The 23,987-nt window shown below is 50.8% G+C and overlaps 1 long non-coding RNA gene across 2 annotated transcripts in view; it reads left to right on the forward strand.

Moving 5' to 3' along the window:
- LOC116595129 overlaps positions 1-23,749 on the forward strand; it is a 55,856-nt gene extending 32,107 nt beyond the window's left edge. Inside the window, exons 1-3 of one of the 2 annotated variants that reach the window (XR_004287528.1) lie at positions 8,411-8,498; positions 9,149-9,277; positions 23,378-23,749. This is a non-coding gene — a long non-coding RNA (uncharacterized LOC116595129). Of the gene's footprint in view, positions 1-8,410; positions 8,499-9,148; positions 9,278-23,377 lie in introns of those variants that run through there. The other variant, XR_004287529.1, reaches the window with a different exon arrangement.
- The last annotated feature ends 238 nt before the right edge of the window (positions 23,750-23,987 follow it).

Here is a 23,987-nt window from a genome sequence, read left to right on the forward strand (position 1 = left end):
GGAGTTGGCTCTGCCCCACGGGCCTGGGAGAAAGGTCAGAGGCCCGTGCCAGCAAGGGACTAGGCAGGGCGGAAGCACTCCTGTGACGGAGTGCAAGTGGGGGGCGTCCGTCTTACCCTCTGCTCAACCCGTGAGGTTGCTCAGCCAAGAAAACCAAGGCTCAGAAGGGCTTGCACTTAGTCCAAAGTGAGCAGGTTCGGAATCCAGAGCCCCAGAAGCCACGTCCCGGTGATACTCAGCAACACTCGGGTGCTCTGGGAGACAACGCCCCCGACTGGACATCCCTCATCTGATTTCGGGAGAGACAAAGGACGTCATCACAGACCCGTGGTGCTCTTAGGACTGGTTTTGTGATGGCTTATGAGTCCTGTTTCATTTGTCGGTGAAGTCCATGGTCACGACTAGATGAAGCCTGGGTTTCCCCGTGCCTTTGGGGGAGCTCCTGCCTGGGAGATCTCGTAATGGGACAGGAATGGAGGCAAGGAGAAAAGGAAGAAGAAAGAAAAGAAGGAAGAAGGGAGAGAAATACGAAAGAAAGGAAAGGAAGAAGCGATAGAAGGAAAGAAGGAAGAAATGGAAATGGAGGGTGGATGGAAGTAAGCAGACAAGCGGGGGATAGGGAGTCGTCGAAAAGAGGAGAAAAGTCAAGGCCAGAGGGTGCCAGGGAGAGCCGTCTGGAGCCCCTGCAGGTGTGTGGGTTGCATTACAGACCCAGTGCTGTTAGGAGTCCCCTTTGTGACCTTTCCTGGCGGTCCCATTGAGTGGTGTTCCCCTCTCCGCCCTCCTCCTCCCCTGCAGCTGAGGCCTCCTGACCTCCAGTAGCCAGCTGAGCTCTGCTCCAGGTGGGGGACCAGTGACCATCCCTTTGAGCTTTGCTGCCTCTGGAGGGGACTCTGCCTTGCTCTTTGGGTTCTCTTTACCCCTCCCTCCTCTATCCCTCCAGACGGAGGTCTTGGCCCCATTCCCCCAGCCTGTGACTGTGGGCTTACAGCTGACAAACCTCCTGGTCCTGGCTCTCCGTCCAGCAGTACAAGCCCTCCCTGTCTGTCACCAAACAGTCAGGACGGTCTGTTCCACCTGGCAGCCTGGCTATTGCCCAGCTTCATCTTGGGAAGGGAGGACTAGGTCTGACAGCATGCTGCCTGAGTTCAAATCCTGCCAGTGGCTCTTCCTAGCTGTGCAGCCTTGGGCAAGACCCTTGGCCTCTCTGAGCCTCTGACTCCTCATCAATAAATGGGCATAGCGATAGGACCTACCCCCTTGGATTGCTTGGTGGATTACGTGAGATCATGCATGGAAAGTTCTGGCTCAGTGCCTGGCATCTAGTAAGTGCCCAAGACATGTTCTTATTATCCAAGCTCTATCTTTTGGGGCAGGTTCTGACCTAGTGGGACTGTCAGCTTCCAGAGACCTCTCTCAGTGCTTCTCTTGGTGCCTCCCTTGGTGCCTCCTGTATTAACCCCTTTATGCCTAGGGTCAGCTGATACAACTGTTTCAACGCAAAGAGCACCGAGCCCTGATGTGATTATAACATTTCCTGGATGCTTGTGACGAGCCAGGCATTGTGTAAGCCGTTTGAAATGGTGCGTCCACCTTCCTTGATGCTCCTCTCGTCAAGAAATGGGGTCTATGTTCTTCCTGTGATTGTTTCCAGGAACAAAATGTGGCGGAAGTGACTTCTGAGGACAGGTCGGAAGTGGCCATGTCCCTTCTGCGTGGGTCTCAGAGGACACTCACCCTGCAAATCCAGCCGCCACGCTGTGAGCAAGCCCAGGACCCAAGGAGAGGTCACACGTAGGTGTTCCGGCCAACAGCTTCAGCTGAACTAGTCTTGACATGACTAGCCGGACATGTCCGGGAAGACACTTCTGGATGATTCTGACCTCCAACCAACGATTATTTCCGGCTGAGGTCCTAGATACCATAGCACAGAAGGAAACCATCTCCAGGGTGCTCAGCCTGAACTCCCAGCCCCTCCGAGTCTGTGAGCACAAGGAGCTTGACTATGACACTGTTTGGGGAAGCTTGTTACACAGCAGTGTATGCCGGGAAGTGTCACACTGACTCACTGAAGCCCCATGACAACAGGAAGCCACTGTTGTAATCATCTCCCTTTCAGAGATAAGAGAATGAAGACCTAAAACGCCTTAGCAAGTTGCGTTGCGCTGACGCAGAGCCCTGAAGAGGTGGAACTGGGATTCGTGTTTTCGAGTCTGACTCGCCGCCGTGCCCTGAAGAATCAGGCCACATTCTACAACACCCGGTGTGCCAGAGAGGTGACTGGACATCATCTTGAAGGTCCTGGGTGGGTGGGGGGGCGGTGGCACAGGAAGGCACCGAGGTGGAATTTGTGATATCGGGAGAGGACACTGAGAAGGTCTCTTGGGTGTCATGCGGAGGGTGGGAGACGAGGGGCTGGAGGGGCTGCCATGAGGACAGACAGTGCCATCCTGCCACTGCCCTTGTCCTCTCTGCCCTGCCCCTCAAAGCTGCACGGACAGCAGTGAGATCTCTGGTCTCAGGTCCCGGGGAACTCTGCACCTGTCAGAGCCGAGTCTAATCAGGGATGCCAGCCAGGGGGGCTGAGCTGGTCAGCCTGGTTCAGGAGCTCCAGGGCTAATGTGAGCAAGAAGTAGAAGACCAGCAGCAGAGTCCTCTGCCTCGTACACCTCAAGGTAGGCTCCAGAGCTCTGAGATCATCTGTGCCTACTGGACCTGTTTGTTTTGGAGTTGGCCGTGTGTGGCAGAAAGCCCGAAAGAAGAGTAATTTAAGGAGACAGACACTGGTTTCTCTTTCTTATGAAGAGTCTGGAGGCAGGCAGCCTTAGGCTGACAAGATGGCTCCTCAATCCCCAGGGACCCGGGCTGCTTCTGTCTTGTTTTTCCACCATCTCCAACACCTTTGTCCAAAATGGCTGCACATTCTCCAGCTATCATGTCCATATTCCAGTCAAAGGGAAGGAGGAAGATGCAAAGAATGTTCCCCGCAATCCACAAAGACCTCTTCCAGAAATTGCATATGGTAGTCTCCTTACCTCCTCTTGGTTGGAATGGAGACACATGGCCACCTCATGGAGAGAGCCTAGGAACTGTGGTCTCTCATCTTGGGGTCCACGTGCTCAGGTCTGTCTGGGGGTTCTAATACCAAGGGAAAGGGAGGTAGCGAGCATGGGAAAGTGGCACTATCAGCCATAGTGGCAACCTGGCAGCCAGAGGGAGTGTTTTGAAACTCAGATCAGATCATTTTACTTTGTTGCGTAAAACCCTTCTGTAGGTCCCTCTGCTTTCACCATGAAGGCTACATCTCCATTAAGCAACCTGGGCTGGCTGCCTGATCTCACCCTGGCCCACCTCTCCAACCTCAATCTCCCCATTGGTCCCGACACTGAACTCAAACCATGCCTATCCCTCCTCCCTCATCCCAGGTCTCCCTTCTGCTCTGATTATTTGGGAAATCCAAGTAATGGGACAGGATTAGCTACAGAGGCTGTTAATAGGGTTGTGATTCTAAATCCCCTACTATGTACCAGGTCCACACATACATTTTCTCACTTTAATCTTCACAGCAGTCCCCAGGGCAGCGGGGGCAGAACTCTTGGGGGCCAATGAGGAAATGGAGGCTCAGAGAAGGACAGTAACTCCTCCAAGGTCACAGAGCCACCTGGTAGCCATGTCTTGGTCAGAATCTAGGCTTGCTGGTCCCTTGCCTCCTGGTATCTGCCCCATCTGTCTCCCCTGGGGAGTGAGGGAGGTGGGCTGCCCCCAACACTCCATAGTGATGGTGGCAGGTAGTCCAGAGTCCAGAGTCCAGCTTTCAGATGGGACAACCGAAGTCCCTGGAGGGAAGGAAATTGCCCAGAGTCCTATACCCCATCAGTGGCTTGCCGCACAGGACCCAAGGTCTCCTGCCTCCCCGGGCAGAGACATTGCACACTGCGCTCATTCATGCAATGGATATTTCTTGACCACCTACCGTGTACCAGGTTCTGTGCTATCTCCCAGGATCAGAGTCATGAAGAAAACAACACCAATCCCTATCTCCGGTGGAGCTGAGATTCTGGGGCGGGGTGGGGGAGGGGGAGACGGACACTCACCAAATAAATCAGCGGGAGCTATTATTCTCCCCCCGCCTTTTTCATTCCTTCCACAAATATTTATTGAGAACTATATTTCTGGAAGACAGACACAGTCCTGACTCTCTTGGAGTGAGTGTCTAGCGGTGGAGACCCGAACTACACGAGGAGGCACAGAAATAAACAAGATGATTCAGATTGTGATAATGGCTGAAAAGGAAACAAGGTTAAGTACGGGTGAAGGGAGGTGTTGGCAGTTAACTTTAGATGGGGTGATCTGGTAAGGGCCTCTCTGAGGAAGGGGCTCCCAAGCTGAGACCCGAAGGTTGTGAAGGGGCCAAGAGGGGTGTTCCAGGTAGAGGGAACAGCACATGCAAGGGTGCAGAGGCAGGTTGGAGTTTGGGGTGTAGGAAGGGCAGAGAGAAGGCCAGGGTGGTTGGAGCAGGGTGGGATGTGGCAGAGGGAGAGGTTGGCCGTGGGGAAGGGGCTTGAGAAAGGCCAGGGTGCCATCCAGGGACACTAAACAGAGAGAGGGATGACTGGCCCCCCGTGGGGCACTGCTCAGGGAGGCCAGTCATCTCTGCATCTGGGGGTTTCCCAGCTGGATCCCAAGGGGTGGGGGCTGAGCACCTGCTGGCCTGGCACACCTGCCTCCATGGAGATAGAACCCCCAGCCCCCTGCAGGGGAGCCCCCTCGGCAGCGCCTCCACCTGCACAACCGGGCAGGGCATTGTGCGCCGGCTCTGACAGGCACACCTGGTGCTCTCACTAGCCTGCTGGCTGCCGTGATTTAGGGGCTCATCCTGGCTGGTTCTGGAGCCTAGTCCCTGAAGTCTAGCAGCTGGTATTAGGCTGGCCGAGGAGGAGGAAGCAGGCTCTGGGGGTGGCCAGGGAATAAACCACCCCTCATCTTGGCGAGTCCATTGGACCAAGAGAGAAGGGTCCTGAGCATCTTTGAAATCCTGGACCTCCCATCTCCTGCCATCCTTCCCCTGGCAAAGAACCCAGGGCTCAGGCAGCAAGGAAGATTCAAGTGCCAGTTCAGTTGCTATACTTAGAAATGCCCTTTCTGTCTCTGAGCCTCAATGTCATCTGTATAATGGAAGAGTTGACCCAGCTAAACTCACCATGTAAATTCTAGAACTAGGCTTCCTCTTTGAACTAAGTTACTCAGCCTTTTGGTGCCTCATTTTACCCACCTATAAAATGGGGATATTATAATAGTGTGTATGTCCAGGGTTGTGTCAAGGTAGAGCTATGTGTAGCTGTTGCTTGGAACAGGGTCCACCACATGCTAAGTGCTGTGTATTTTAACTCCGATTGTTAGTGCTATTCAAGTCTTTAGAGAATGTTGTACTAAAAAGATTTGCTGGAGATAACTAAGTCCGTTTGTTTGTAAACTTTTGGTCTTTGTTTTTAAGAGAGAAGCTCTGCATTGCTGAAGAGAAATTTTACTCAGAGCCCCAGCTGTTCGGAAGGGATGGAAGGGGGGGGGTGCCCGCCCCACCTGCTCCCCCGTCTCTGTGTCTGCAGCCCCCAAGGGGGCTACTGGAGCATAATTTGAAAACCCTTGCTCAGTTTGTCTCCTTCAGCTCACAGTCAGGGAAACTGAGACTCACAGTGAGGCAGGAGCTAGCCCAGGCCCCACAGGGATGAGTCGCCCAGCCTAACTTAGAACCCAGATTTCCTGGTTTTCTCAGTGCAAGACAAGGGGCAGGGGCTAGGAGAAAAGCAAGGACCAGAAGCTGCTTAGGGGACTGGGCGCATTGTGGCGTCAAGTCATTAGCATGCAAATGACATGCAAATCGATGCAAAACAGCATGTTTTATGCTAATTTGCAGAGTCGAGAGCTTCGACATTTTTGGTAACAGGGCAGCAGTCCTGGTCCCTGGGCATTGCCGAACACGCGTCCCTTTTTTCTTTCTTTCTTTCATCATTATGATCAGGGTCCATAAATCTTGGTTTGGTTGTAACCCTGCCTCTTCTTTCCTGCAAGCCGGGCTCCTGTCACCCTCAAGGGCTCCTTGCCTAATCCCCTGATCCTGCCTGAGCCCAGAGACAGGCTTGGGCAGTGGGGTCACAGAACCAGGACTCAGGAGCTCCCAGTTGGTGCCAGGCAGTGAACCCATCCCGGAATTTACTTCCTGAGGAGTCCGAAGAGGCGAGGGCCTGGGGCAGCTGCTCCTTGGTGCCAGCTCATCTGCAGACCTTTGGGACACAACCTCCAGGACCCCCAAACTGTCCCTAAACCCATGTTTGGTGCCTCCCCTGAGCTCTCACGGCCACCGTGTCTTCTGTGCCACTGTCCATTTAGGGCTGCCCTGCCTCACAGGACGAGCTGCCTGGGGCAGGCTGGTCTGTCTCTTTACTTCTCAGGATGCCCAGGACCAGGGCTACTGGTTTGGGATGTATTTGGAGTTTGAGGACTGAATCAGTTATGTGGAGATCTGGCAGTGTAACCGGTGGTGAGCTTGCTGTCTCTGAAACACATGCAGCTTGACTGCAAATCTTGATACCACTACTTTTGGAGAAAATAATAGTACTTGCAGCTAACATTAATTGAGCACTACCACGTTCCAGGTGCTTTGCTTTGTGCTGCTGTTTGAGCTCTCACTGATAATAGTATCCTATAAGGTGGGATACTATCAGGCCCATTTTACGGAGGACAGGTTAAATGACTTGTCTAAAGTCGCATGCCCAGGGGAATGACTAAAAGGGCATTTATATTCCAGGGGGGATGAGTCCTTCACCAGGCAGTGGCTCAGAGCCACTCAGCAAAGCTGCCGTTAACAGGGTACCAGGCCTCTACCTAGGCTATCAGCCAGCCTTTTGACAATGTTAGACTTTACCCAGGCCCTGCTGTGCACCTAGAAGACAGCAATGGTTAAGAAATCTCTCCTACCTTTTGTTTTCGGAAATCCTACTACTCTTCTACGTTTAGAGAAATGGCACACCACCAGCAACCACCTTCGTCATCTGACTTAGATAAGACTCTTGTCTATCTTTCTCACAACTTTGTAAGACTTAGATGGCTGGCTCCCTTGTTCGCCTATGACCTTTCTTCTTTTGCCTGAACGTGCTGTTCAGGCGAAAGACTCTCATCCCATTCTTTTTCTCCTGGTTGATCAGCTGAGATTACATCTGTTTGTCCTATCTGAAAGGAGAGGCAAACATTTCCTGTTTAGCTGACCAAGGAGACCAGGCAATCCCAGCTCTGAATTCCCCACCTGTAACCTGTGGGCTCCGCCCTCTGCCCGGACGTCTGATTTTGGGATCTCCCGTGCGCTCCCTACTGCGGTAGCTTGAGTAAAATCATCCCCCGCATTGTCTGGTGTATTTTGTCTCTGACACTTGCCACAGTGGCATTTTCCACTAGCGGCGTCGGCTCTGTAAGGGTCCTGTGTGTGACCTTGGAGCACTTCCTTAGCATCTCTGTGCCCCCGGCTCCTCCGCAAAACGGGATGCTCAGCTCACTAGCCCTACCTCCTCAGGTTGTGAGACCAAAGAACACACCAGGAAGCGCTTGGCGCGGTGCCCGGCACAGAGCGAGCGCTCCAGAAATGTCAACCATTGTGCGTGCAGGAGAGGGGACTGGACGGGGCCTTCGGGGGACACACGGCAAGCGGCAGTGGGGGGTCGAAATCACGTCTGGAGACCTCCGCTCCTCTCCCCAGCTGGGGGGTGCCCGGTTCCCCCCTCCCACCCGTTCCCCGACCGCAAGCTGGGGCGGGGGGCACACGCCTCACTCCTCCCCTCCTAGCCGCCCGCCTTTGATTGTGGCGAGCAGCGAGTCGCAGAGCAAATTAACTTTTTGCACACTTCATTATGCGCCGCCCCGCGTCCCCAGGGGCCGCGGCCCCGCCCCCGCCCCGCGCCGACAACTTGATTGGGCAATTAATCTTCGCGCCCCCCGCCCCCCCTCCCCGCGCGGCCCGGGGCCTTTGTGCGCCTGCACGCCGGCCGCGGGCGCCCGCCCGGCCGCCCGGTCTGCTCGCGCTGATAAGGCGCCCCGCGCCGCCGGCCCCCGCCTTTGTCAGGGCGCCGGGAGGCCCGGCCGCCGCGCTGCCGTCTCGCACCCCGTCAGCGCGCCCCCGCCCCTTCGGCTCGGTCCATCTGTTTGAGCTGCACAATCCTCCAGCGGCCGGGGGGCTGGGGGAGGGGTCTCGCTCCTGGGCAGGGATCCAGCACCCCCACTCCACCCGGCCGCCCCATGTGTGAGGAGTGACGCCCCCCGAGCCCCCGACACACACACACGCGCGCGCACGCACACACACACGCACAGGCTCCCGGGGCCGCCCAATTAAGCAGCGCGGTAGTAATTAAGAAGGGGGGCCGCGAAGCACAGCCGTAGTCTGAGGAATGGGGAGGGGCCTTCCCAGCAGTGTCCAAAAAAGAGGGGACCCTGCTACCCATCCTGTACCCCAGGTGTGTAACGCCTGGTTCTCGGCTTGGGGGTCTGCAGGCTTCAATGGCAAGAGTGGTGGTGGATGGGAGTGTGTGTGGGGTGGGGTGGAGGGGTGGGAGGGAGAGTCCCCGGGAATTTGCCTGATAAATCGTGCTTCTTTGTGCGTTTTCCTGGGGTTTTGCCAGCAGTTGACCCAGCCTCAAAAAGGCAGCCTGGTTCCGGTAATGTTGAGAGCAGGGTCCTCAATGGAGGGTAAACCCAAGGCTGTTGTAGAGGCCCATGGCAAGGGGTTCAGCATGCGGTTCAGAAAAATGCTCCCCACTCACTGCCTGAGATTGTGTGTCAGGGAAGGACTCTGTGTGCAGGCATGGTAGAGGGGATGGGCACAGAGCAGGTGCTCACAAGTGTTGGTTCTTAGATTTTCTGTGGTTTTCCCTAGATGGGCACAGGGCCACAGTTGAAAATGGATGGGTTAAAGATGGTGATGCTAAGAGGCCCTTGAGTTTCATCTCTCTCCTGGGCAGCGGGGTAGAGCCTGGGTGTGGGCTCAAAATCTGTGATCTCCAAAGAGCTTGGGGCTGGGGGTCTTGGTGGGGGTGGGGGAGTGGGAGCCTCCGCCCCAGCATGCCAGTGTGTGGGCCGGGGTTTCAGTCTTCACTTCTGTTCACAGAGACTGTGACCCACCCAGTGTTGGGAGAATCCCTGTGCATGGGGGCTGAAGAAGCTGCTTCCTCCATGCAGTCCACCAGCAATAGGGATGGAAGATTGCCGTGGGCCGAATCCATAGCTGCCCCACCAGGTGAGGGCAGCGTGAGCAAAGGAGAAGCTGTTGGCGGCCCTCATCGACTCACGATCTGGTTTGGGAGAGGAATGAAAAGTAAGATAAAGGGCGCCTGGGTGGCTCAGTGGGTTAAGCCGCTGCCTTCGGCTCAGGTCATGATCTCAGGGTCCTGGGATCGAGTCCCTAATCAGGCTCTCTGCTCGGCAGGGAGCTTGCTTCCTCCTCTCTCTCTCTCTCTCTGCCTGCCTCTCTGCCTACTTGTGATCTCTCTCTGTCAAATAAATAAATAAAATCTTAAAAAAAAAAAAAGTAAGATAAACACAGAAGACCTGAGGTTTGGTGGGTAATAAGAGCTGTGATAAAAACAAAGCAGAACAACTGAGGATGTGTGCAGACTCGGGCTGCCCTTGCTGGACCCCTCCCACCGCGACCCCTGACAGAAGGCCACATTGCCGGGGCACTGAAGGCTATCCTCCTAGGCCTAGAGATGGACACCCTCTGCACTGTATCTCCCACTCCCTAGGACCCAGCTTCCCTAGCCAGCCTGGGGCTGTGGGGCAGGGTTCCCTGGGAAGATGGGCAGGCCTCAGTAGGCTCTGGCCTCTCCCCCTTATTCCTGAGGAGCAGGAAGTAGTGGTTCCCTCTGATAATGACGGGCTCCAGTCTTGCGTGACTGAAAGGCCTCACGGGCCCACTGTCCAGAAGGGGCCCCGTGAGCAGGAGCTGAATTAAAAGGGAGAAATAAGAAATACAGCCTTGCTCCTCACCCCGCCCCCTCACTCCCCTCATTCCCACAGCCCCTGAGGCCACGGGTGGCTAGCGTCTCAGTTCCTTTGCTAAGCTGATTTAGTTAGCTGGGTATATACCTCTGTATGGGTACTATTAGGAGACACTCAGAACCAGCAGAGGAATAAAAAAAAAAAAACAAAAAAACAAAAAAAAACGCTGTTTGACTCTGAACAACCCCCCTCCAAACCACACTAACCCCCCTCGGTTTAGATCCCTTGTCAACCCTCATCCCTGATTCTGATGTTCTGGCTCCTAACATCCCCAAATTCTAACGTCGTAGGCTTATGATTTTTTAGACTATTGACATTCTATGCATCTTCCTCAAACATTCTGGAATTCCGCCCCTATGTTCTAGGAATATGGGGCTCCCATATTGATTTTGTTGGGTTCTGACCTTTGAAATCACAATGAAGTCTACATGCAAAGTCACAGGGTGCCTGGGTGGCTCAGTCAGTTAAGGGCTGACCCTGGGTTTCCACTCAGGTCATGATCTCTGGGTCGTGAGACTGAGGCCTGTGTTGGGCTCCGAGCTCAGCACAGAGTCTGCTTGAGATTCTCTCCCTCTCCCTCTGCACCCTTCCCGCTCACACTCCCTTGCTTTCTCTCTCTAAAATAAATAAATAAAATCTTTAAAACAATGAGACTACATGCAAAGTCACATGAATACTAGTCATAATAACAGCAATGAACAGTCTTTCAAATTGTGTCTTTATTCAACAGATTTTTTTTTTAGAATTTTCTTTTAAAAAAAAGGTGTCAGACACTTTTCCAGGCATTATACAAATAAATTAATTAAAATAAATATTTTGTTAGAAGGTGGTGTGTATAGGAGAGATGGGCAGGGAGTGAGGGGTTGTAGTTAAAATTGATGGTCAAGGTAGGACACACTAAGAAGGCGACATTTGATTTTCTGTTCATTCTTTCAATTACTGAGATTTGAAATTCCAGCCTGTAATTGTGGATTTCTTTCTTTTTGCAAGTCTGTCAGTTTTTGCTTCATGTATTTTGAATCTCTGCCCATTAGGGATATAAACATTTAAAATATTAGGTGCTTTTGATTACTTGACCTGTTATTCATTATAAAATAACCTTATATCTATCCCTGGTAAAATTCTTTGCTCTGAAATAACCTTTGTTTGATATTAAACAGCCCCCCCCAATGTTTTTTTCCCCTTAAATATATATTCTGATCCTTTTAGGAATTGGATCATGAAAATTTCACAATGATTTAACATTGGCTTTCTCTAGACTAGGTATTCAAAGTCAGCTTTTCTTTTTCTGAGTGTATTTGTGAGTGTTTTTTCTCCCGCATCCTTTCTCCCTTCCCTTCCTGTTATGAGCTGAATTGTGTCCCTCTAAAACTTAAAGGTCTAATGCCCATTACCTCAGAATGTGACTGTATTTTGTTGACAGGGCCTTTATTGTGGTAAGTAAGTTAAAATGAGGCCTTCAGGATGGTCCCTAATCCAATCTGACTGGTGTCCTTACAAGAGGAAATGTGGGGGCCCCTGGGTGGCCCAGTCAGTTAAGCACCTGACTCTAGAATTTGGTTCAGATCATGATCTCAGGGTGGTGAGATCCAGCCTGCATCAGACTCTGTGCTGGGCATAGAGCCTGCTTATGATTTTCTCTCTCTCTCTGCCCCTCCCCTCCACTTGCGTGCATGAGAGGTCTCTCTCTCTCAAATAAATAAATAAATAAATAACTGTTTTAAAAAAAAAAAAAGAGGAGGAAATTTGGATACACAAATAGATCCAAGGGATGTGTGTTCACAGAGGAAGGACCACATGAGGACACAGTGGGAAGGTGGCCAGCTGCAAGTCAAACAGAGAGACCCCAGAAGAAAGAAACCTATTAATATTTTGATCTTGGACTTCCTGTGAGGAAATAAGTTTCTGTTGTTTCAGCTACTTCGTGTTCTTTTGATTAGTTCTAGCATGGTATATATATTTTTCCATCCTTCTACTTTTAACTTGTGTCTTTATATTTAAAGTGGTTTTTTGTTTTCTTTGTCTTGTTCTGTTTTTTTTTTTTTTTTTTTTTTTTTTTTTTTGTAGGTGGTACATATTTTTTTTTAATTCAATCTTGGCAATCTCTACTTTTTAATTGGGGGTGTTTTAGACCATTTGCATTTAATGTGATTCTTGATATGGTTAGATTTAAGTCCATTTGTTTGCTCCATATTTGTTTCCCATTTATCCTATCTGCTCTTTTTTCACTTTTCTTATTTTTTTGTGCCTTATTTTTGATTAATTGAGCATTTTTTATTATTCTATTTTACCTCCTTTGTTGGTTTATTAGCTTTAATTCTTCATTTTGTTATTTCATTGGTTTGCATTAAAATTTATAGTATATACCTCTAATTGCCCTCAGTCTATTGTCAAGTGATATTAGGACCTTATAAAACTATACTTCCCTTTCTTCCTGATTTTGGTTTTATTGTCCTATATTTTAGTTATGTAGATGTTACAACTCCACAAAATATTATTGTTGTTGTTGAAACAGTAAATTATCTTCTAAAGACATTAAGTAATAAGAAAAATCTTTAAAATTTACTCATGTAATTAACATTTGTGGTGTTCTTTATTCACTTGCGTAGATCTGCATTTCCATCTGGTATCAATTTTCTTCTGTCTAAAGGATTTCATTTATCACTTTTTGTAGTGCAGATCTGTTGGTAAGGAATTCTTTCAATTTTGTATGTCTGAAGATGTTTTTATTTCGCCTTCATTTTTTGAAGGATATTTTAACTGGGTATAGAATTCTATGTTGTCACATTTTTTCTTTCATTGAGTTAAAAGATTTGCTCCACTATTTTCTCTCCTATCCAATGTCCAACAAGAAATCTGCTATTATCCTGATCTTTGTTTCTCTGTTTAACAAGCCTTTTTTCTCTGTTTTTAAAATATTTTCCTCTTTGTCACTGGTTTTGAGCAATTTGATCAAGATGGATAATTTTCTCTTTTTAAAGATTTTTTTCACTTAAAGATTTTATTTATTTATTTGAGAGGGAGAGAGAGTGCATGTGGCAAGAAAGTGTGAAAGTGAGAGTGCAAGAGCGGGGGTGAGGGGTAGAAAAGCAGAATCCCAGCTGAGCAGGGAGCCCAGTGTGGAGCTCGATCCCAGGATATTGGGATCATGATCTGAGCTGAAGGCAGACACTTAATGACTGTGCCACCCAGGAGTCCCAATTTCTGTCTCATGTGCTTGTGATTTGTTGAACCTCTTGGATCTATAGGTTTATACCTTATATCAGATTTGAAACCTCTCAGCCATTCTCTTTCAAATATTTCCTTTGGGGATTTCAGTTACACATTAGGCTGCTTGAAGTTGTTCCAAAGCTCCAGATGCTCTTCTTTTTCATTTTTTATAATTATTATTTTTATCTCTCTCTGTGTTCCATTTTGAAGTTTCTATTTGCTATGTCTTCAAATTCATTCATCTTTTCTTCTGCCGTGTTTGGTCAGCCATTATTCTCAGCATATTTTTCATGTCAGACATTGTAGTTTTCATTTCTAGAAATTCCATTTGGATCTTTTAATGTCTTCCATGGGTCTCTAACTTTTAAACATACAGAATACAGTTTTAATAATTCTTTTAATGTTCTTGTCTACAACTTCTATGTCAGTTTCCAGTAATTCATTATTTTCCTCATTATGGATCATGTTTTCTTGTTTCTTTGCATGCTTGGTAATTTTTGTGTGGATGCTAAACACTGTGAATTTTACCTTTGTTGGAAGCTATATATTTTTATATTTCTATATTTTCTTGAATTTTGCTCTGAGATTCAGTTATGTTACCTGGAAATATTTGATGCTTTCTATTCTTGCTTTTATGATTTGTCGGGTGGGTTCAGAGCAGTGCTCTGTTAAGGGGTAATTCTTTACCAAGACTGAGAAAGGACCTTCCTGAATACCATAACCAGTGCCCTATGGGTTATGATTTATTTCTGTTTGGCTCTATTTTTGGTCCTGTGTGGCTGTTGGATACTGTTATCTAGTCTTCACCCATGTTTTTTCCCCAAACCGGAGTAGTATTATCAGACAAAAGCATCAACCCATGCTCAGCCTAATACTTTCTGCAGATTTCTGGGATCATCAGCTCTCTACTCTCTGATACTCTGTCCTGCAAACTCAGTTCCCCTTGGTTTTCCTGGACTCTCAGCTAAATTTCCTTAACTCAGGGAATCTTCTGGGTTTCACCTACATTCCCCTTCCCTGTACTAGGATCTGGAAACTCCTCCCAGGCAATACATTGGGGCCATCAGAGGGCTTATCTTCTTTACTTCCCACCTGTCAGAAATCACTTTGTTGCCTGATGCCTGGTGTCTTGAAAACTTTCATCTCATATTTTGCCTGGTTTGTTTGTTTGCTTTGTTTGTTTAAAGAGGGAGAGTAAATCCAGTCCCTGATACCCCATCTTGGATGGGAGCAGTTATCAGAAGGGGACATTTGAATACAGACTCAGAGGAGGTGATGGAAGGAACCATGACAATATGGGGACTAGTGGGTGGGGAGGGGATTCTAGACAGTGGGAACAGCATGTACAACAGCTCTGTGCGTATGTGCCTGGGAGCGTTTGAGGAACAGAAGGAGGCGAGTATAGATGGAGCAAGGGATGTGGTGGGGGGCAGTGAGAGGGGGTGGAGGTGTCAGCTTTTGTAGGATCTTACAGGCTGTGGTAGGAACTTTGGCTTTTATACCCAATGAAATGGGAGCTATGCAAATGTTTTGAGAAGAGAAGAAACATCTATTGACTTACATTTTACACGATATCTGAATTGATGGAAGTAACTGCATTAATGGAGAGATGTAAGACTGAAAGCTTGAGATAGCTGGGAACTGATGCACTAAATCTAGCAACAGATGATGGTGACTGGGATATACCATTAGTGGGTTAGTAACTAGGAGGGGGCTTGAGATGGGCTCCTGGGGTGCTCTCAGGCTTCTATATCTCGATCCACTTGAAAGTTACATCATGTGCTCATTGTGTGAAGATTCATTGATCTACACGAACATGATACCTCAATTTAAAAAATAAAATAGAAGTCAAGGGCCTGAATGGCTCAGTCGGTTAAGCAACTGACTCTTGGTTTTGGCTCAGGTCATGATCTCAGGGTTGTGAGTTTGAGCTCCCACTGGGCTCTGTGCTGGGTATGGAGTCTACATAAAATAAAAATATTAACAAATAAATAAAATAGAGAGAGAAGAGCATGACCAGGCTGTTATCAGTGGAGGTGGGAGGAAGTGAGTAGATTCTGAATGTCTTTTATAGGCAGATCCAATAAGATTTGAGGATGACTCTAATGGTAGATGGGAGGAAAAGGAAAGGGTCCAGAATAATGTCATGGGAGGGTCTGAGAATCTTTTTTTTTCCACCAGTGTAGTTCATGTGATGGACTTTGGAGCTATGCGTGGCCACCTTTGCCTCCATGAGGTTAGAGTCTCCCTGAGAGTAAAACTGACAATGAAGAAATCAAAGTCAAGGGGCGCCTGGGTGGCTCGGTCAGTTGAGCATCTGATTCTTGGTTTGGGCTCAGCTCATGAGCTCAGGGTTTGGGGATCGAGCTCCGTGTTGGGCTCTGCCCTCAGTGGGGAGTTTGTTTGAGATTCTTCCTCCCTTTGCCCCTCATCCTGCTCAGTTGTGCCTGCACAAGCTTTTACTCTCTCTAAAAATAAATAAATAGGGCACCTGGGTGGCTCAGTTGTTATGCATCTGCCTTTGGCTTGGGTTGTGATCCCAGCCCCGCATCAGGCCCCCTGCTCAGCAAAAAGCCTGTTTCTCCCTCTCCCACCCCCACTGCGTGTGTTCCCTCTCTCGCTGTGTCTCCCTCTGTCAAATAAATAAATAAAATCTTTAAATAAATAAATAAATAAACTTTAAAAAAAGAAATCAAAATCAAGATGGAGGGTGAGACAGGATCTTCACAGTAACATGTCAGCACCTGGGGGTGCCTGGATTGGTTGAGCATTTGCCTTTGGCTGGGGTCATGATCTTGGTGTCTTGGGATTGAGCCTCGAGTCAGGCTCCCTGGTCCATGGGGAGCCTGCTTCCCCTTTTCTCTCTGCCCGTCTCCTTAGCTTGTGCTCTCTCTCTTTTTCTCAAATAAATAAATAATATCTTAAACACGCACACAAACACACACACACACACACAAAATGTCAGCACTGGATCCAGCCATGCCTGAAGCCCATAACCTGGCCTTCTTAGTTATAAAAATCAATAATTTCTTTTTCTTTTTTTCACTTGTGACTGAAGAGTCCAGACTGATATGACTTCTTTGCATGCTTTCCTCTATGGACACCATCCTGGGGACACTTGATACAAGCCATTTCCTGTCCTTTTTCAACAACTGCCCTGAACTTTCTTTCCTCTGGACCTTTGCTTCTAGGGGACCCTCTAGAATGCCCTTCTTTCTTTCTTTTTCTTTTCTTTAAGATTTTATTTTTTTATTTGACAGAGAGAAAGCACAAGTAGGCGGAGTGGCAGGTAGAGGGAGAGGGAGAAGCAGGCTCCCCACTGAGTAGGGAGCCTGATATGGGGCTTAATCCCAGGACCCTGAGATCATGACCTGAGCTGAAGGCAGCTGCTTAACCAACTGAGCCACCCCGGCACGGCTAGAATGCCCTTCTTTCCTTGCCTCCAGCTCTCCCATCCGAACAATCCTCCTGTTCAAATCCACCCTGACTTCATCAGCTGAAATTGGGAGCTGGCAGGGCGCTTAGACGCTGACCCTCCACCAATGTATGGAGGGGATACTGAGGTCACTCTGTGACACTGCGGCAGATTTGTGGCCGGGACTCCAGTGTCCTGATTCGCTCAGGGGCCTCCTGCCATCTTCTTTGTTTAGACTTTTCTGTCCTCACCCTCACTCAGGGCTGAATGGAACTCTTCCTGACAACTTGCCTTCTCTCTCATGCTGCCGGCTTTTGCACATGCTGCTTCCTTAGCTTGGGCTACCTCACTCCTCCCTGTCCTCCTGGCAAAGTTGCCCCTTGAACTTGGAGACTCTACTCAAGGATCAGAATTCTACAGGTCTTCCCTTATTCCCAGGGTAGGTCAGTGCCCTGCCAGGTGCCCCCATGGACACCTCTGGTGCCCTCATGAACCTGTTCATCCCTCTGTATTGTGGGTGTGTTTTGGGCAAGGCGGCTGCTGGGTTTGTTCCTGCAAAAAAGGCTCCCAGTCAGCATTTGCTAATCGACAAATGTGGACGAGAAAGGATACTGCTGAGATGGGGGCCAGCCCTGGGCTGGAGACAGGGGTTATAGGCAAGTCATGTCCTCTCCTCAAGCCTCAGGTTTTCCAGCTGTTAAAGGACAGGACATAATAATGCTTAAAACCTCAAGTAGCCTGAATTTGAATCCTGACTGCATGACCTTAGGCAGATTACTTAAGCTCCCTCAGTTTCCTTGTTTGCAAAAGCAGGATAATCAATACACCCACCTTGTAAGGTATTTGTGAGCATTAAATGAGCGAATATTTATCAAGCTCTTAGAACTAAATTGGCACATCCTATAGGAATCCCCAAACAACCATTGAACAATGGAAACCCTTGCCTTCCTGAGACATGATGAGAGTCACAAACCAGGACGTGCTGTATGAATGGACTCTGATTCCTCTCATTAGGTAAGCTTCCCGGAAAAGGCCGATTCTGACACTCGCTAGATGTGTGTCCTTGAAGAAATCACACCACTGCTCTGGGCCTCAATTTTCCCATCTGTAAAATGGACAGGTGAGTTTAGGACCATTAGGGGTAAGACTCTTAGCCTCTCTGAGGCTTGTGACTGAATCCATGAATAAGCACATCTTGTCGTGGGATCCTGCTGAGGGTTGCACAGGACGGTGTCTGCAGATGCTGTGCTAACCAGGCCTGCCACATAGCGCTCAGGAAACGTGCCCATGCTTAGTGCCACTCATATTCTGGCCCTCGCCTTCCAGGGTTCCCTGAGGCAGGGCTGGACAGGGGATATGCTGGGTACCCATTAAGGAAGGCCCCAACCCATCACCCTCCTGCCAGGTTAGAAAAGCAAAGGCAGCTCTGTCCGCCTGTTTCCGAGCCTTTTCTGATGGGCTGTGGCGTCAGGGAGAAGGACAAGCTCACAAAGGCCTTGAGGCCAACAGAATACCTGTCACATATGACCACCTCCCTGTTGTCACTTGCTACCTGCTGGGACCTGAGAGTGGGGGTGCTCAGGTGGAAAGAGAGCAAGATCAAAATCCTGGCTGCTCCCCTTTCTTGCTGTGTGACTTCAGGCGAGCCTCTATACCTCTCTGTTCCCTAGTTCCTTACTTGTCACATGATGAGGCTTTAAGCAGCCTGGAGGGGAGAGTATGGCTCCTGATCAGGAGGGGTGATTGTTGACTGAGGCTGGGTCCGGGAGGCCAGGAACACAAACCATCCCCAGACCTCTCCCCGGGGTAAGGGAGAGGCAGTTGGGAGTAACACAAACCATCCCTGGACCTCTCCCCGGGTTAAGTGAGAGGCAGTTGGGAGCCCAGAGGCCTCTTCCTCCAGGTCCTGAGGTGGAGCACAGACTGGCTGGCGGAGACCCAGGGCTCATCTTGGGATGGAGACAGATTGGCAGACAAAGAGGAGGCAGGAAGGCAGGGCTGGGGTGCCCCTGGGGAGGAAAGGGAAAGGGAGGGGTGGGGAGTGGGGGGGGAGGGGGCAGGGCTGTAGGCAGCCTCACAAACCCAGAGCCTGTGAAGTCTCCAGCTGGAGGCCTGGACTGGACCCCTCCCTCGAGTGGGGTAGGGAGAGGGGCCTGTTCCTTCACTCCTCTGGATTTGGGGGAGGGAGGGACCTGGGGGGTGAGGCTGTGATCGAGCATTCTTCCCTTTCCACAAAACACAGCCCCACTCTGGCCATCCTGCCACTGTGATGTCTTCACACTAGCTCCCCTCCACGACAGCCGTGCTCCAAGTCCTCACGTGTGCGTGTCAAGGTCGAGCCGGTTCCCGGGAGATGCTGCTGCTGCCACCTCCCAGGGACACTTGGAGAACCACCACTGCATTGCGTGCTCAGTCCGCTTGGGTGCCCCTAGGTGCGGACGCTGAGATGGAGCTGGCACAATAAGAGGCTTGCTGGGCCAGGGCTCCTGCAGAAGGAGGACAGAGGGGGACAGCCTCAGCCGCTGATGGGAACCCAGCAGGGAGCTCCGGAGAAGAGTTCATCCCCTATAGGAGCCTGACATCTTCGGGCAGCAGTAGCCAGTCCCGGGTTCCTGTGCTGGCTCGGACACTGGCTGGGATTGCCTGGGTGTGATCTGACTCAAAAGCAGAGGGGGACCCTGAAGGTGCTGCCACTGCTGACCCTGAACCTGAAGGACACATTCTCCAGGAAGGGAGACTGAATGCCATATCCATGGCTGCCACGGGCATCTGCTGTGTGCCAGGCTCTGGGCGGAGCATTCACCTGGATGAATGCAGTTTCTGACCCAACCTGAGAACTCAAATATAGCTGGCCCCATTTAGTAGGTGAGAAAATTGATGCAGTGAAAGATTAGGTGATCAGTCCCATGATGGAGCCAGGATCTGAGCCCCTCTCGTGCCCTAGGGTTCTTCCCTTCCAACTACCCTGAAAGGTGAAGACCATTCTCCTCTTTTATAACTGAGGAATCTTGGGTATGGAGAGGTCAATGATTTCCCGGATCAGACAAGTGAAGTAAGTGGAGGCTCTGGGATTTGAACCCTGCGCTGACCCGTCTCTTCTAATTTCAAGGTGCCATGTCTTGAATGTTTCCAGGGAGATATAATAGCAGAATCTTGGGCCTGGAAGGAGCCTCCCGAACAATCCTCCAGTGGGGACACCAAGGCCCAGCCATGCCTCAGTGCCTCTCTGAGGCCCAAGGGGTCTCCCTGTTGTGTGTGGGATGTATCCAGCCATCATTCATGCATTCAGCACACAGCGATGGGCACCTGTGGGTCCACCCTCCAACTCAGGGCATTTACGGTGCAGAGGGGAGGCAAACATGGTATGGGGGGTTCTACGTAGACATTGGAGTGGCACTGGGGATTGGGGCAGGTGGTTGAGACGTTTAGGGATGCATTCGGGGAGACTTCCTGGAGGAGGTAGCCTGAGAGGAGAGAAAGTGAGAAGGGCATTCAAGGCAGGGGAAGGAGCAGAAACAGTCTTGAAGGTAAGAGAATTCATATTGCTTTTAGAGAGTTGATGGGAATTAGCAGGTCTGGATGCTGCGATTGTGGGGGAAGGTGTGGCTAGGACTGACGTGGAAAGTGGAGTCTGGCCTGGCCCGTGTGCTCAAGTGCTGGACTTGAAACCTGACCCCAGCTCTGTGCAGAGCAGGGCCACTGTCTGTGGGTGAGCTGTCACCTGCAGGGATCTGACTTCCTCAGGGTTTCCTCTGGCTTCTTGAACTCCTCTGTGACTTCCAGCCCCTGCCAGGGCCCCATGATCTCTTCTGATTTTCAAGCCCTTATTCAGTTCTAACAAAGTGAACCCGTGTAATCAGCAAGGTTTTGTGCTAATGGCAGAGTGAGACTTCCAAGGCTGGGTCATGAAATGTATTGGAGCTTCTGTCTTGGTCTCAGGTTCCATCACTCTGGGGAAGCCAGCTGCCACACCATGGAGTCATTCAAGCAGCTGGAGGAAAGGCCTGCATGGCAAGGAACTGAAGTCCCACCTCCAGCTGGGGCCAACTTGGCTGTCCCATGAATGAACCACCTTGCAGGCAGATCCTGCAGTCCCGGTCAAACCTTCGGATGAGTGCAGCCCCCAAACCAACCAGCCAAACAGGTCTCAAAATTCCTGACCCAGGGAAAGCATGAGACCTACTAAATGATTCCTGTTCTGAGTCACTAAGTTTGGGTGTGATTTGTTCTGCAGTATCAGATCAGATCAAGAGGGCATCTTCCCATCCTTTCTTGGTTCCTGTTGCTCTGTCGTCTCTGTCTTCTCTCTCATCATTCACAAACATTTATTGGACACCCACTATGTACCAACCATAGAGATAAACAGGTTACAACACTTCAGGCCCCCACCCTCAGAGTCCCAAGATTCAAGCTCCCCTCTTCTGTGATTTTCTCAATTCATTAAGTCACTGTTTGACTGTTCGAGCTCAATGTCTCAGAATGACTTTTGGGGAGATCTGACTTCTTTGGAGTCTAATGGAAACCAAAGTGTCTCCTCCAGAGAAGTTCAGAAACACATAGAATTAAATTGGGCGACAATCTCAGAGGGATCTCAGGCCATCCCAGACCAGACCTTAGGTCCCCAGACTCCAAAGACCCAGCTGGGCCCCCATGGACGTGTGTGGAGTCCTAGTGAGGAGTCAACACTGCCCCAGGCTTGGAGCTGCTGTTTGCTTCTCTAGACAATGTAGCCCACATAGAAGGCTTGGTGGAGGCTGAGCCCTGGGCCTGGGCTCTCCCTTCCTCTCCTCTGTGTTCTCAGCAGGCTGCCCCTGTGAGGGCCTGGTGGGCCTCTGGTGGCCCCGCCTGGGAGACAGCTTTAAGAGGAAGAGCGAGAAAGCCCTTCGGTTGTGTTCAGGCCCACTTCTCTGGCCCGGCTCTGCCTGCGGCTGAAGCTGAGGGCTCCGCCTCCCGAAGGTGCACAGAAGCCAGAGGGTGTGAGTCTGAGAACACAGCCTTGGGGCAGCAGCTGGACCCGACCCCCTCTCAGGGAAGCTGCTGTTTCCGGTGGACCAACCTGGCCTGACGTGGGGGTCAGGGTGGTCCCCAGCCCTGTGTGTGACCCAGGAAACAGCCCCTGCAGTTGAGGAGAGGGTGTGAGGGAGCCTGGGGAGGGGAGAGGGCGGGCAGAAGGCCTCCGTCCCCCTCTGCTGCTTATTTCCCTCCCTCCTTAATTCTTTTTTTTTTTTTTTTTAAGATTTTATTTATTTATTTGACACAGAGAGAGATCACAAGTAGGCAGAGAGGCAGGCAGAGGGAGAGGAGGAAGCAGGCTCCCCACCGAGCAGAGAGCCTGATGCGGGGCTGGATCCCAGGACCCTGAGATCACGACCCGAGCCAAAGGCAGAGGCCTAACCCACTGAGTCACCCAAGCGCCCCTCCCTCCCTCCTTAATTCTTGCCCCCATGTCTCTCTTCCATCTTCGCTTTCTTTCCTTCTGTTTCTCTTTTTCTCCTTCCTCTCCTTTTTCTCCTCTTCTCACAGTTTGTCTTCTTTTTCTTTTTTTCTTTTTTTTTTTGGATCCAGTCTTTTTCCTGCTTTCCCCCACCCCTTTCCCTCCTCTTCACCTTCATGATGGCTAAGCCTGGATTCTGGCTGCCTTGGGTTGGAATCTCAGCTCTGCCACCTGCTGGCTGTGTGACCTCGGGCCTGTTACCTAACCTCTCTGTGCTTTGGTTTCCTGGACTGCAAAATGGGAGCCTAACATTATGTGTCCTGGAAGTTTCTCTGAGGAGTAGGTGAGGCCAGGGCCCGGCCCCTGCAGGTGTTAGGTGTCTGCTGCTCCCCCTTAATGCTCTCCCCGCCCTCCTTTTCTTCTCCTGCTGTCCGTGCTACCTCCCTGTCTTCCTCCCACCCTCCCTCCAGATTCTGGGGCCCTTGCTTACTCCTTGTCCACTAGGCATCTTGCTCCCCTTCCCGCTTCCCCCATCCTTCCACTGTGCAGAGATGGGGGGCCCAGGCGCAGGGCCAGGCCGCCCCAGGAGCAGTTGCCCAGCCAGGTGGTTGGAGCGCTTCCCTGGGCCCCGCCCACCACGAGTGTGAGAAGCTGCCTTTGTGCCACCGAGTGACAGCCTCTCTTGGCGCAGTTGGCAGAACCATGCATCTGGCCCCGGTACAGCTGAGCTGCTCAGCCTGGCAGGCAGTGGCCTCAGGAGGCAGGGTGCTCTGGGGTGCCCTTGCCATTCGCCTGCATGAAGGGTGTGCCCAGCCCCACGGGGTCCCCGGGTGCCACACGGTGGGAGTGCGGGCAGCGTGTAGGCATGGATAGCTGTATCAGCTCCCCCGAGTCCTTGCTTTGTTCCTGTCCTTGCCGTGAGTGCAAATTCCTTGCATCTTGACAGCCACCGGATGGGGCAGGCACCGGTACCATTGCCCATTTTAGAGATGAGCAAACCGAGTCAAAGAAAAGCGGAGATCACTCACTCGAGGTGGGGTGGGGGGCGGAAAGGACACCTGCAGGAGGGGAGGCATTTTACTGAGAAGGAAACAAGATGAGTCCGGGTCCTCGATGTGAGGCCGGGGATCCTCCGGTCCCTCTCAGCTGGCAGCCCTGCCGGGCTGGTCTCCCACATGGGTGTCTCTGTCCTCGTGCGGGACGAGGCTGGGAAGAGCAGCAGGCTCCTGCCAGTGTCTCAGTCTTCACAGTTCTTTGAGAAGCTTGCCCTTACTTTCCAGGTGAGAAGCCCGAGACCCAGGGAAGGTGAAGACTGTGACTGAAGTCCCATGGACAGTACATGTGACTCTGAAGTTCCACTTTTCTGTTTTCCACCGTGGAGGCCTGGGGCAGGGGGCGGCGAAGACAGGGGCATACCAGCCGCCACTCCTCTGTTCTGTTTCTGCTGCCGAGTCCTGACCCTGGTGCCCCTCTGCCCACCATTTGCAGAAAGACATAAGCACAGACACCTTCACTTCGTGTTGGAAGCCAGGCCTGCCTGGGATCACTGCATTCACCTTTCTCCCTTCCCTTGGCTTCTCTTTCCTCCTTCCTACCTGCCTGGCTAGCTGACTTGTAAGTAAGATATAAAATACAATAAAATACCTGGAGCACAAACATCTAATGTGTGCAATTCAGTGAATTTTTATGCGAGTACACAGCTGTGTGACTACCACCAGATGAAGACGAGGAACATTCCCGGGCACCAGCGCTCTCTCTCCTGCCCATCCCCCAGGTATCCACTTTTCTGATTTTTTTTTTTTAAGATTTATTTATTTCTTTATTTGACACAGAGAGAGAGCACAAGTAGATGAAGAGATAGGCAGAGAGAGAGGGGGAAACAGCCTCCGT

This window comes from Mustela erminea, chromosome 7, assembly GCF_009829155.1.
Source record: "Mustela erminea isolate mMusErm1 chromosome 7, mMusErm1.Pri, whole genome shotgun sequence".
In the NCBI taxonomy this organism is placed as follows: Eukaryota; Metazoa; Chordata; class Mammalia; order Carnivora; family Mustelidae; genus Mustela; species Mustela erminea.